Genomic DNA, 13,080 nt, shown 5'->3' on the forward strand with positions numbered 1-13,080 from the left:
CTATGTCAAGACTCATAATTATGGATGTTTTACTAACTGTATTTCAAGTGTCCAAACAAAACATTTTCCTGTGCAAAGTTGCACATATTTTAATGCAATGATCAACACATGCAGAAATTACATTTAAATAAAACACACAAAATGTATCTGAATAGAAAATATAAACCTCGAAAGGTTTTACTAAGAGAGATATTTTCTTGGACTCCTTTTGTACCAACATAAACAAACTTGAATGAAAGGCTTTCTTCAGCATCATTTGAGCATTTTTCAAATCACTACTGATGAATGTACAAACAAGTAGCAAACATTTCAAATATTACCCCATAAAATTTCAAAATATGAACCTGTTCCCATAGGAGCACTTCTACCCCAAGAACATGATGTGACTGCATGAGAAAGGGCATCCTTCAAACCTTTTACAGTTGCTCTCTCAAAGAATTTAATGGGTGTCTACATATTCATATTTAAGTTAATGTGTGGCTCTTGATGATATTGCTAAGCATAGAGAGTGTGACCAGATCAAGGCCTTGTACAAGGAAGTGATGTCCATCATAACCTTCATCGCAGTGTATATTGTTGTCCACTACATTTACCAAATTCACTTTACTTGTAGCTACTTAAACTTGCAAGGACTAGATTTGGCCACTATTAGCTTGCCTTTAGGCACTTGTTGAATGTTGGATGAGCATTGTCTGATATGATAGTGAGTGATGTATGGAAGCAACTGAGGATACATATTACATCAGATAGAGATGGTTCTTCTACAATGCAAGACACTATTATTGATCCTTATTTTTGGGCATAGGTTAAGTATGTTTTTTTGTTCACCAAGCCAATTTATAACATGATTGTCTTTGCAAATTCAGATCAACCAATGATTGGGTTGGTTTATGAACAGATGGACACCATGCTAGGCCAACTTAAGGACATTATTGAGATGAGAGATGTAAAATTTTGTGACTATATTCTACATAGAGGTGGAAGAATGGTGGGTGAAGCAAAATTTCCACTTGATGCCTTAACATATGTCCTTACACCAAAATGCTTTGCTACATCATGGTTGGAAACATTGTGGGGTGAAGAGAAATCCAACATGGATCCAAAGGCTGAAAGTGATTACATATAAGCAGTAGACAAGCTTGTCCCTAATGAGGAGTGTGATATCATACAACAAAAATTGAGCAGAGTCATCAATATTCAAAGACTATAGTTGTGCCCATTAAACTAGATATTTGAAGAAGATGACTTCTCTTAGTGGTGGAACATGTACGGTGGGCTTTCCTTACAATTGTAGTGTTTACTGAAATGGGGGCTTTCATGGGATGTGAACACTTGAAACAATTTACCAGGTACAAAATCAACAGAAGAGGCTGAGGTGAATAATTAAGCTAAGAACAAGTAACATTTGTATAATGGAGAACTCCTAAATCTCTCCAAGTTTTATGTTTTGCAAATTTAAGTTTATATTGGGACAAATAAGTGGTAAGACCATATCCAAGCATATTGAGGCTACCAAAATATTTCAGGGAGGTAATCATTATGCTAATTCTCAAAGATGTACATCTAGGATGGTAACTTGCATTAGAAAGGGCTTGAATCGTAGCCATACCCACATTGAGGTCAACTGGGTACCTAGTTGATGTGGTGCAATAGTCTATGCATATATTGTTCATGCTCACAACTTGTAAGGGATGTGTAGTGTATTTTTTTTTCTACAAATAATGTTGATCCTATTATAGACAAGTTTAAATTATTTAGCTTCCTCTGTCTTATGGACAATACAGGAAATGCAGTCATCTTCTCATGAAAGCAATGATGGGAGTGGGCCAATTGATGAAATATTTGGAAGTCCATTACTGTCATTGGCCTCTACTAACTCTAATGACACCTCTGATAGTCCACATATTACCCCCCGGATTGGAGACAAGTATCAAGTCAATGTGCCACCATTTAAGATGAAAATGGGCCATGATCAACTGGGAATGAATATAAGTAAGGATTATAAGAATGGAAAGACTGAATACTTTGAACTACTGTTTGTGGAAGGGTTTCCTGTGCCAGTAATGCAGATATGTTGTTTCTCACCTTTTGGAAATGGAAGACTCTCAGATAATGAGTTCCATTCAAAGGAGTCTTCCCCAATTCGATCTATAAAGAAAGATTGTGGATTATGTCAGTTGGATTTGTCTGAGGTGACAAATGATCGATGTACCCATGAGATTATTAACAACGGCCAACTCAGAGAGGACAATGCAGTTTGTTCTATTATAGATTTGAAGACAGAATTCTTAAGACCAGAAGATACTTCTACAAAATCTACTATTACGGCTGAGAACGTGCTTGATACATCTTATTGCAATGGGCGTCAAAGAAAAAGGGGCAAGGTTGGTTGGAGGACAGTCAAGAAGATGAAACTTGGTTTTTTGGACTCAAACAAGCACTGTATTGACTCCAATTGCTAGGTTCAGCAACAAGGAACGCATAATACAGGGGAAGATGCAAGTTCGAGAAGTTACATGATAGTGCCTGGTAGGAAAAGTGCATCATGGAGTAAAAGTGAGGAAGATTTATTCATACTTGGGTTGTATATCTATGGGAAAAATCTTAAAGATGTGAAAATATTTGTGGAAACCAAAGAAATGGGAGATGTATTATCACACTATTACGGGAGGTTCTTCAAGATAGATTCATATTGCAGTAAGCAGAAAGTGTATCCAGGGGCAACGCATTTTCTCTGGATGGAGACAATACGAATTGTTGACACAACTAATTCCTCACACACATGAACATTTGAAACATGAGATCCCAGAGGTAACAAAGGCATTGAATGATGGAAGCATTTCTACGGAACAATTTGTTACAAAGATGAAAACATTAGCAGGACCAAATGTACTTGTTCAAGCTGTGGGAATTGGCAAAGGCAAGGAAGATCTTACTGCAGTTCTCACAAAGCTAGCAAGGAAAAACCAAGTTAGCTCTTCTTGTCATGAAATTTCTATGGGAAAGGCATGTTCCAACCTTTCTACTGAAGAGAATATTAAGTTCCTAACTGGATATTTTAGGCTTAGCAAAGCTTGAGCAGATGACTTATTTTGGGAGGCAATGTGGCCTCGTCTCTTAGCGAGGGGATGGAATTCTTAGAAACCTGACAAGGTTGTCTTTGGATTGCGACAACCTTTAGTTTTTATAATCCTTGGTATACGTAAGTTTTCAAGAAGAGATCTAATGAAAGGAATTCATTTTTTTTATTATGTTAGTGAGGTGTTAAGCACAATAACCTCAGATCCAAGACTGCTTGAACCAGACACACGTGAAATAACTGGGGTTGAAGTGAATTAAGAATGTCTCCAGGATTATGAGAATGCAAATGAAGAAAATAGGCATGGAAATCGTCTGCATTTCTATCTTCAACCTAGATTTAACACATAGGTTTCATCCTTGGCGTTTACAATAATCGATATGAGTCTAACATCACAAGGAGTAGGACCATCTAGGATACAGAGAGAGTGAATTTGCCTCTTGATGATTGCTCAGGTAGGTCTAAAAATGTGTCATGGGAAACTAAAGATACATACAACTTAGAATTATTTCCACATCAAGGGGATTCATTGAACTGTAATTCTGAAGAGTCAAGCCGATTTGTAATTGATCATGAAAGCTCAGGTGAGAGGAATGAGATTTTTGGATTGTGCAAGGTATCAACCCCCAATCAATGGGATTGTTTGCCCTCTCCCTTGAAGTGGAGGAAACTAACTACATGTGTAAATGATAAAGAGGATATAAAAGCTGCTAGTTTAGTATAATCTAGTGAGTCAAAATATCAAACAACAATGTTGAACCTTTAGGGTTTAGGTTTGATGCAAGTTTTACATACAGGAAGTAAAGTCTATATCATATTCCATTACTGGACATGTGAGATTGAGAAAGAACTGTGAATCTGGTACATAAAAAACACCCAAGAGAATGATCCAATGTGTCAAGGGAGCCCAATATTTAGATAATTACCCTATATGTGTCCTCCCTGGTACTTGATCTAGCATATGTTTAATTTTACCCATCTACTTCCATAAGTCCAGCAAAATAACAAATCTGTACTTCATGACACAAGTGATTCAGAAGTTCAATATTAGTAGATGTAGAAAATCAATAAAGAATTTATAGGTTCATTATTTATGCTTATATTGTATTGTGGATTTCTTATCTGTTGAATCATAGTTAACCAATATTCTTTATGTCATGGTAGTCTTCATCTCTGTGGTAAGTTAGGTCTTCATGCCTATGAAGATAAATTCTATGTGGTTGTCCTGTAACGTCACTACTTGATATTGACATGCAATAGGCTTAGTTATACTTAATAGTAAATACTATTTTTAAAGATACAATCCTTCGAATAATTTCAAAACAAAACATGCAACAAGTTTTCAACAACATGGTAACAACTCATCCTCTTACAATGATCACAATCATGCAGAGACATTTCACACATGCTAAATATTTCCCAATCCGTATGAATATATATAAGAAAATATAATGAATCAAGCACAATAGGGTGGAAAATACTAGCACAACTTGAATTTGGCCAATGTAAGGATTCCAATGCAATCCTTTAGCACAGGCTCAAATTATTTCATGAATCCAAAGAAATGAACAACCCAAGCCCCAAAACTGACTCAGGAAAGTTAGTGCACAAATAAACACATAAATCCTCTCTTTACAATGCTAGTCCTCCATCAAACCTAAAACTACCAAGGCATATGCATCTAGTTCTCCTCCTAGATAGAAGTACCAAATGTCAAAAATTATAGAAGAACTTCCAGTGAACAATTGAGGGGCCATACTCATCATATTTTGATTTTTAAATCCACATCTGCAATACACATAACAAGTGCAAATTTTTAGGTGAATCCAAAACTTTTTCCATGATAAAATTAAAAAGAAATATTTATCAAATTTTAATTTTCTCAATTTTTTTTTATCAAATTGGCCTTGATGACATTCTTATTATGCTGGGCCAACTGTTGGGGATCTTGTGGTGGTGGAATTACATTTTTGATAAAATCTCCCTCCCCATTATCCTCCAATAGTATCATGATCCTCCCTTTCCCAGAGATAATGTTAGAGGCTCCCTCTAAACAATGATCTACTCTCAATACTTGGTAGGCCATCCTGCTTCCCACAAACAACCTTGTAGTCCTTCACAATAGGCTAAATTGTACAGATATTAATTTAAATCTAAGTATTCCATATGTAGGTGAGGAAGAGAGAGGAGAAAGAAAAGAGACCCAGATAACTGATATAGGTCCGTAGACAAATAGATCAACCAGTTTGAACTCAAATATAATACATTTCATATTGATAGATATAGCGTAAACCCAACTACGCTTATGCACCTCATTAAGAAATCCCAGGCTGCACAAAAGCATGATCAATGTCAACAGACAAATCCTCCCTAAGGTCCTAGTAAAGCATTTGTTACCGCATCTGAGAAAGCAATAACGTCTGACCCAAACACACTTAAGAATCCAAATGTACAACATAAAAAGACATTGCAAGAACTAGTAACTGCTTCCAAACCTAACACTCAAGGAACTTCCACGATAAAACATGCTGCTGATTCAACATAGTTAATTGAGTTGTATCTTGCGAGTAATGACTATTTGAGAGATGTAATAATTGAAAATATATTTTTCTTTTATTTTGTTTTCATTTCATTCCTATATGTGGATTAAGTACGTGACCTATGGCATGTGTCTTTGGTGATTTGTCATGGATTAATTGGTGGTATTTGAAAATTTAACTTGGATCATTGTTTCTCTATGTTGGAAGAGACACTCGTGACTTCAATTCTAAACCATTTCAAATATAACATGTTGCATCGTTTAACTATTTCTTCTATTTTTTTCCAATATTCCCTTGGATGAATTATTCATCATTCATGTCATTTTTTGGTTGGGTAGACTGGAGACTCTGGGAAGCTTCAGATGAAGCCTTTTGATCCCTCTCATATTCTTCACATGAATTCAGGTAATGATAATGTGAACTTGAGTGGGAAAGATAAAAATTTCATCCTAGTGAGCATGCATATACGTATGGATTTAGGACCAACAACTACAAAATCAGGTCCAAACTTGTAACATGATCCTTATTTGGCTAATATTGAACAAAATTTCATGGAAAAGCTTTCAAGAATTGCTGAAATTCTAAAAAATTCTAACATGAAAATATTATTTGCTCTTTCATTATAGATGTCTATTGGGAAATCCATTAGAGAAACTTACCCCATTGACTTGGATCAGGAATTCAGTGAATCTTCTAAATCTCCAAAAGAATATACTAAACAAGACATAACACTTCCAAAGGATTCTAGCATGGTTATACCCCTCTCATTGAGTTTTTCAAATGAGAATACCACAATCACACAAAATCATTTGAATCCTTGGGTTGATGTGGATCATCTATTGGAAGGGTCAAGTGAAGAGAAATGAGTTGCAAACCAGCAGGAATGAGCATAGAAAATTGACGAAAAAACAAGATGTTTAGCACCAAGAAACTTTGCCTTGTTTTGGACCATGATCACGCACTTCTAAATCCATATAAGTTGTCATAAAAATATAAACTATATTGTTATACTTTTGGTGATTCCTAGGCAAAGAGGGATGTGAAGTAAATGAACTAATTCATGATATGATTATTTTTTTCCAACAATTTATTGAAATAGATCATGCGCATGAGGAAATGCTAAGGAGGAGAAAAACCAAGAGAAACCTCAACATCAAACTTTTTACTTTCCTTATATGGGAATGTGGATTAAATTGTGGCCTAGCATCTGAATTTTTTTGGACAAGGTTAGTACAATTTGGGTTGAACTATTAATATATTTTCAAACTGTAGTTCTTATAGGAAACATTCAATTTACAATGTGGAATTGAAAACTTATGTGTATGCCAATAGATGAATATATTCTTTCTTTCATCTAATTCATTCATTGATATTTTAAGTTGTGGGAAAGTAAGTTCTATGAACTACATGTTTATACAATAGGAATTTTTTTTTATGCCACAGAGATAACCAAATTACTTGATCCCACAACAAATTTATTTGTAGGACGTGTTATTTCGAAGGGTGATGAGGCTGATCTAGATGGATGATAGAATACATAAAAGTAAAGATCTAGATGGTGTTTTTTGAATGGAATCTGTAGTAGTAATTATCAATGATTCTGGAAGGATTTGACCTGATCATAGATATAATTTAATTGTGGTCAAAAGGTAAGTTCATTTCAATTCTTTTTTAGTGTCCAATCAAGACCTTACAATTGTTAATTTTTGTCTTTCAAAAGTGGTGGTTAAAGATATATGTTATTGTTCCTAAAACTGAGAGACTGCCATGTATAAATACATGTATTTTCCCTGTAGTAGGTGCCAATTTGGATTTCTAGGGTTGTAACTGTTAGAAGTAGATGTTGATGAGAAGCTAGAGGATGGAACACTGACATCTTCTTTAGTGGTGAGATGCTAAAAAATAATCTATAACATACAGTGTGTTTGTGACACCTCAAAATTCAGAGATATTTCCTGAGTTGTCATTGTATGGTTGCTTTTCTAACACATATACCCTTCAATTCAAACATAGGTGATTGAGAAAATTGACCATAATTTTTCTCAAACAAATAGTTGCATGAAGTGGATGTCTGGGAATTTCTTGCAGTTGAACAACAAAAAGTTTTCAAAAATTGTAAAGTGGTTTTCAATAGGGTTTTTCTAGTTGGAGAAGTGTAGCCACATCTTCACCCTTTGTGGCATATGGCTGAACAATTTGGTGCAGTATGCACAACACAAATTGATGGTAAAGTGAATCATGTTGTAACCCTTTCCCCTAGGATTGACAAGGTATGCATTTTACCTTTTGTCTAGTATGCAAGTCTTGGCATACATTATTTTTATGTCTAGTAGCATAACATTTTTTTGGAAAAAGGGGATTTTTATTCTCAAGATATCAATATTATTACATATAAATGATAGGTTTGTCAATTGGGTCCTCTCGAGTCTCCACCCAGGTTTTGTTCCTATAAGTGACATGACAGGACTTTGAGCTTCTACAAAATCCAGCTTATTCTGGGGACCATCCTTGGAATGAGGGGAAGTGCCTAGTGGGTTTCCTTGGGAAATGCATAGTGTGGAAAAAATAAAAACATATAAAGGTCAGACAGGGTGACAAGATGAAAAGTTGTACTGAGCATTGCACTAACCCAATATATAATATGAATTGATTAAAAATTCACAAGGCTATTTCGATTCTCATCTTTCTATTTCACTTCTTTAGAGAAAACTATATATTCAAATAAAAATTCAACTCAAATCAAACTAAAATAGAGAAGCCTAATTATGAAGATGTTTCTCTCTCTCCACTACCTTTTTATTTTCCTGAATTATTCTTGAATTTCACTAATAATAATATGGGTTTATATATTGCTTCTAGCACCAAATTGACATTAGTGTAAACATATGAATATCCCATTAAGTATGACCTAAAGATGATTTAAATAATCTCACCTTTAGCCTAAGCATGTGGCAGAGTAATTTCTGAGGTGTGAAGTTTTATTAGAGGCACTGTTTGTTTTCTTGTTTTGGTTATAAAAGGGTTTTCCCTTGTTTTTATGTGACCTTCAATTTATCATTTGTAGCATGTTGAGAAATGGGAAAGTATAATGTGTGACATTTATCTTGTAGAAATTTATGTTCAATGAAAGGATATAGAGTTTAACCAAGCTACAGTCCCCTTTGGTAAAGGTGGAGGAACATCTTAAAAAGTTGCCTAAGAATATGCCATATACAGAGTTTGAACACAAGTAATATATGGCTTTTTCTTTTGTAGATATGTTCTTTTTTCTACCCAAGATATCATAACAAGAAAAATATTGATATTGTAGGAATTGTTTGAGGACCTCATTGAGGTCTATTTTTTTGATGTCCTACTTGATTGATACCTTCTCATGACAGGAAGGATTTAAATATGAATTAATATGTTCCTAAATCAAATCAGATTCAAAGTTTATAGATATAAAAGATAAAAACAAATGTCAATGCCTTTGTTTGATTGTTACTTGACTCTGGTGTGAGAAAGTTACATGAAATGGGATTGGAAAAAGGATGGGGAGACAATATAGATCATGTGTTGGATATGATTCATTTGTTGTTGGAGATCCTTCAGGTACCTAATCTATCGACTTTGAAAATATTTCTAGTAGGGATTCCTATGGTTTTTAATGTTGTGATTCTTTCACCTCATGGTTATTTTAGGCAAGAAAATGTTTTAGGAAAGCTAAACATTGGTGGACAGGTAAACAAAATTTTCATAATTGCAATTCCCATTCCATGATATCCCCTCTTTATTGTTTGATTGTAATTTTAATGTTTCCTTTGATTTTGTTTTGTCTTTTAACCATGAAATTGAAAATACTTTGTATCATGTCCATTTAAACAACATCCAAATTTTGAAGATGAAGTTAGTATTACACAATCTTGATTACAATTCTTTTAGTTGTTTTGCATTAAAATATTTTCATGGCTGTTAGAAAAGTTTACTTTGATGTTGTTATTTGAGAACATGTTGTCAATATACTTGACCAATTTCATGCATTAGATAATGAAATGTTGTTGAGAATAAAATGACAAGGATTAAAAATCACACCTCATATTATTTGTTTTCAATAGTTATCTATAGGCTAAGCTTTTTGTGAAAATTCAAGAATCCCACCCGAATCTACTAATGCAACAACTTATTAAACTTCTCCTATTTGTTAATTACTAAAACAAATTACTTACCGCTTCCTACAACAAATATTGAAGCTAATACAACTGAAGCCTTCACTTAATTAATTAATTTTCCCAAAACAAGAACATAACAATAGAGAAAGATACACACAAGTGACACAATATTTTTTGGACAAATGTCCTCGAAAAACCCAATGTGGGAAAACCAGTGCAACAGATTTGAGGGTTTTTTATTATTATGCAAAAGTATTCTAAATAAAAGTCTAGATGCCTTCCTCACAATCCAGTTACAAAGAAAATCACTTGGCAAGAAAGACTGGTGAGATTACCTAACTCAACACTGCTAATCCTGACTGATCCGACGCTGAACTGCGAGTTCCCTGCTACTTCTGCGCTGCCCCTGCGTGGGCCCTGTGTCAGCCTCTAAGTCACAACATCAACCTGTTGTGCTGTACAACAACCCCCCATTTCTTTAAAATTTTTTACCAAAAAACTTTAATTAGAAATAGGTCCCTTTTTAATAAACTTAGAAAATTAGTGATTTAATAAAACCGCTTGCCTGGCATTAATCATATCATACAAAAGGTCCGATGCAATAGAGTTATTACCCAAAACCTTTTGATAAAATGTGAAATATCCTTTTGAAAGTCATCATAAGTAACTCTCCGATGCGATAAAGCGATCGAAGATCGCATATTGCAATGATAAAAGGATGCACTCAAAAAAGGTCCTCATTAAAACCTTCGATCCGATAATGTAATCGCAATCGACAGTCAGAGGTATCACACAACACATAGTGAGAAGGACTTAAAATCCCCCGATTGTGATATTATAAAAGAAAGGCGCTCATTTCAAGGAAACCTCGTTAAAAGGTATTGTTTGCGAATATAAATTTTAAAAGCAATAAACCAAACTATTTGCTGAACATATCTCACCTTATTATATTTTCCTTTATCGCGATCAGAGCTATTAGTATGAAGCACTAAGCTCGACCCATTGAATCTCCCGATTGCGATTCGTGATTTATCACTGATCGCTGATTGGAGAAATCTAAAGACACGCTTGAAAGGATCATTAAGCATATGGCCAATGCGACGGGTAATTATGACATTTATTTACTACGATTGGAAGATATGATGGTTATTAATTTCGCAATTAAGGGTGAATCCTTCGAGGATTTCACTCGTAGTGATTCTTAATTACATTTGGTTTATCATATGCGAATTGCCTTAATTGTTTTCATTCCGTTTTAGCTTTCAGCACGAATATTTCTCTGTTACGTTTTCAATTGCCCATGCAGAGCTACTCTAAGCTTATGAATTTGGAAAATATGGGAAAGAAGGTGAAGAAAGCCAAGGCCCCTGTCCTAGTTAAAGAACCAAGCCACCAGAGTTGAATAAGAAAGGATTGATATCAGATACGACTTGCCTTGGTTTAGGAAAATCAAGTTGGGAGAGCGTCTATAATTTTCTAGAAGCGGAAGAGCCTGAAGAACTCGAAGAAGAAGCTACTGCAGTTTCTACAAGCAAATCAGAAAATACATTAAAAGAATTGGCTTGCTCATTCCTACACAGGATAGCAACACGTGCCAAGGTTTTTCCATATAATGACATGGTCAGATGGATTGTTGAAAGCATTGCAACTATAGACAGAATGTTTAGTACAACCGAAGGAAAAGTGTTCGAGTCATTTAGAGCAGAGGATCTCAGACAAATGTATCATTTACCCAAGCTAGAGAAGCATTATAATAAAGCATTCTTAGAGGTTGTTGCGAAGGAAAACAACATTGAATCAGATCCTATCAGGCAATGGAGACACTTCCCGACCAAACACAAGCACGAGACATCGGGTATGTACTTTGTAGATTCATTAGCCTCTCCTTATTGTTATGCTGGCACATTGATGTGTAGACTCTTCGGAGTCCATAATTCTGCTAAGTTATCTATAGATATGGTTCCTTTAATGGAAGCTGTAGTTCATGGCTATATTATGGACTAGGTAAACATTTTGTCCGACAAAATGGCCACCGAAATACTTGAATATAGAAGAAAGAGGTCTGTGGTTTCCCGAGTGATACCTCCCTTTTACCTCAGTGCCTATATTATGGACACCATCTATTTTAATTCTGAATACCCCATTCTCGGATGGAAATGGACTCCCCAGGACCCCAATCCCGTTCACATCTATCACAAAGAGCTATGGAAGGCCCATTATAAGAACCATTTGTATAGAATTTGTAATGGTTTTATTCTTCCTGTACATTACTCCTTATTCAATAAGCCTGCCCCTAGGATATCCGAGGAAGCAGAAATTGACCTAACAACAGTGGGTAGTTGGTTTGGAGAAGAGAAATTCACCTATATAAGGCTTTTCGGCAGTCTCACTAATCCTCATGTTCTTCCTCTGTACATCCCCGATAAACTATTGGCTCGGGAATTAGCATATTAGATAACAGTTGCAGGAATGTCAAAGACCCTTAGGGATTCCAAGAAACACATGTGGCCTACATTTCCCCTTCGGTGTGGTGCCTTTATTCTACATGATTATAAACATGCAGAGAAAGAGGCCGAGAAAATCAAGTTGTTAAATCTTGCAACTATTCCAAAAAGGCAGTATGACCCTAAAAAGGTTGCCTATAATGTTACTTCTCAGGCTAAAATCACCAGATTTGATCATGAAGAGGATAGCTTTGACGACTTGTTTTCTTCAGCAGAACTATTCTTCCAGGTCAAAGGAACAGGAGGATTAGAGAAATTCCCTAGGCTCAGGGCTCAAAGATTGGAAACCCTGCCTTTAGATCTATTAGCTACAACCTCAATGGTTCAACCACAAGGCCACAGTGAACAGAAAATCACTGAGAATGCTCCCAAAATGGAGAAGGTTCCTGAAAAGAAGAAGACACCAGAACAAGAGTAGAAGCAGGTAACAGTTAGTGAACCCCTTGATACACACATTAATGTTGACCCTAAGTTAATCAAGGAGTGGGAACAATTTGATTCTATTATTAGTAATCCAGAGAACACCCAAGGGTTCACTACACCACAGGTGTCTACAGCACAGAAAACAGTAGTCAACACAGTTCCGATTGCAGGAACAAGTGGCCCACCCAAGTTTCATAAAGATATTGAGATCATCCCTGAAAATCCCACTGATGAAATTGTTTTGCATGTAGAAGAGATACCACCACTAGATGTCTTCTACAGCCCTAAGCATAGGGCTGTAGTTAAAAGACAGAGGAAAAAGAGGAAAATTGATCACTCTCCTCTTTTGACTCCTCAGATGGAAATGATGAATGTGGTATGGAGGG

General features: G+C 35.4%; 1 pseudogene; it reads left to right on the plus strand.

Annotated features, from left to right (window-relative positions):
• The first annotated feature begins 1,787 nt into the window (after positions 1 to 1,787).
• Positions 1,788 to 12,689, plus strand: LOC149169789 (RNA polymerase II C-terminal domain phosphatase-like 3; annotated as a pseudogene).
• Positions 12,690 to 13,080: the final 391 nt, after the last annotated feature.

The sequence above is a fragment of the Pinus tabuliformis genome, chromosome 4_2, assembly GCF_031772625.1.
Source record: "Pinus tabuliformis cultivar Carrire ecotype Pingquan chromosome 4_2, CPIR1, whole genome shotgun sequence".
NCBI classification, from domain to species: domain Eukaryota; kingdom Viridiplantae; phylum Streptophyta; class Pinopsida; order Pinales; family Pinaceae; genus Pinus; species Pinus tabuliformis.